The sequence below is a fragment of the Gekko japonicus genome, unplaced genomic scaffold (assembly GCF_001447785.1).
Source record: "Gekko japonicus isolate JY-2015 unplaced genomic scaffold, Gekko_japonicus_V1.1 scaffold1794, whole genome shotgun sequence".
Lineage (NCBI taxonomy): Eukaryota > Metazoa > Chordata > Lepidosauria > Squamata > Gekkonidae > Gekko > Gekko japonicus.
In genome coordinates, this window is record NW_015164244.1 from 145,645 (window position 1) to 147,096 (window position 1,452).

Sequence of the window (1,452 nt, forward strand, 5' to 3'; positions counted from 1 at the left end):
GGCAGGTGTGGGCGTCGTCGGGGTCTGTGGGCCGGTGGCGGCGGGGGCTGTGGGCGCTGGCCTTGGCGGGCGCGCTGGGGCTGCTGGCGCTGGCGGGGGCGGAGCGGCTGGCCTTCTTCGCGGGCTCCCCGCACGTCAGCACGGTGGACGAGGTGGCGGCGGCCGAGCTGCGCTTCCCGGCCGTCACCCTCTGCAACCTGAACGCCCTCCGCCTCTCGCGCCTGACGCGCAACGACCTCTTCCACGCCGGCCGCCTCCTGGCCCTCCTCGACGCCCGGCGCCACCTCCGCGGCCCCGCCGACCCGCGCGCCCCGGCCGCCCTGCGCCACAAGGCCGACTTCAGGGGCTTCCGCGCCCGCCCCTTCCACATGGCCGACCTCTACGACCGCGCCGGCCACGACCTCGACGACATGCTCTGGCGCTGCGCCTTCCGCGGCGCCCCCTGCAGCGCCCGCAACTTCACCCTGGTGAGTCAGGCAGGCAGGGAGGGAGTGGGACCGAAGGAACGCCCCGCCAGCAACAGCTGGCTGGCTGGAGAGCTGGCGTGGAGGCCTCGGGCCAAAGAGGGGGCGAGGATGGGGCGTCTTCCTCACCCTGTCCAGTTCAAGTGCCTCTGGTGCCCAAGAGCCCTGGAACCCTCCTCCTCTTCCTCCTCCTCCTCCTCCTCCTCCTCCTCCACGGGTGGCTCTTCAGAAACTGGCCTGGGGGGAGGGCCTGGGGGGACTGAGCTGTGCCTGCGTAAGGCTGGACCCAGAGGCGCCCTAGCCTGGTAGCATTCCCTCTCTGAGGCCCTTCCTTGCCATCTGCCCCCCTTGCCCCCTTGCCCCCTGGGGCGGGACAACAGTGGGAGGGGCTTCTAGTGTCCTCCTGGCCCCACTGCTGGACCTCCTGAGTGCCCCTGGCATTTTTGACCACTGTGTGACACAGAGAGTGTTGGACTGGATCCAACACTGGCCTGATCCAACACTGGCTTCCCTTATGTTCTCTTATGCCCCCCCCAGCCCTAACCCTGCTGTTCCAGGCCAGCATGCCCCGCTCACAGCTGCATGCCCCGCTCACACCCCTGCACATTTCGGGGCAGAGGGTTGGCTGCGTGCATGGCTGGGATGAGGCCAGATCAGCCCAGTGGGGAGAGGGTTCTATTCTGCAGGGCGACCCAGAGGCCTGCGTCTGCAGGGGAAGGAGCTGAGGTCCCTGAGTCAGTCAGTCACAACCGGCAGCTTCCTCCTGGGGTCTCTGTCTTCCCTCCCTTTGGTCTTGGCTTGGCGTTCTTCTTGCCCCGTGCTTGCGGCTGGCACCGTGGCTCAGCCCATACCAGGCCCAGAGACTCCCTGCTCCGCCCCCACCAGGAAATCCGGACCAGGGGCAGCTGAAGGAGGGTTTTCCGGGGGGGGGGGCTGTTTCAGATGGGGACGGGCCATGGAGTCCCATTGTGGACGCTAGCAAGGCTTT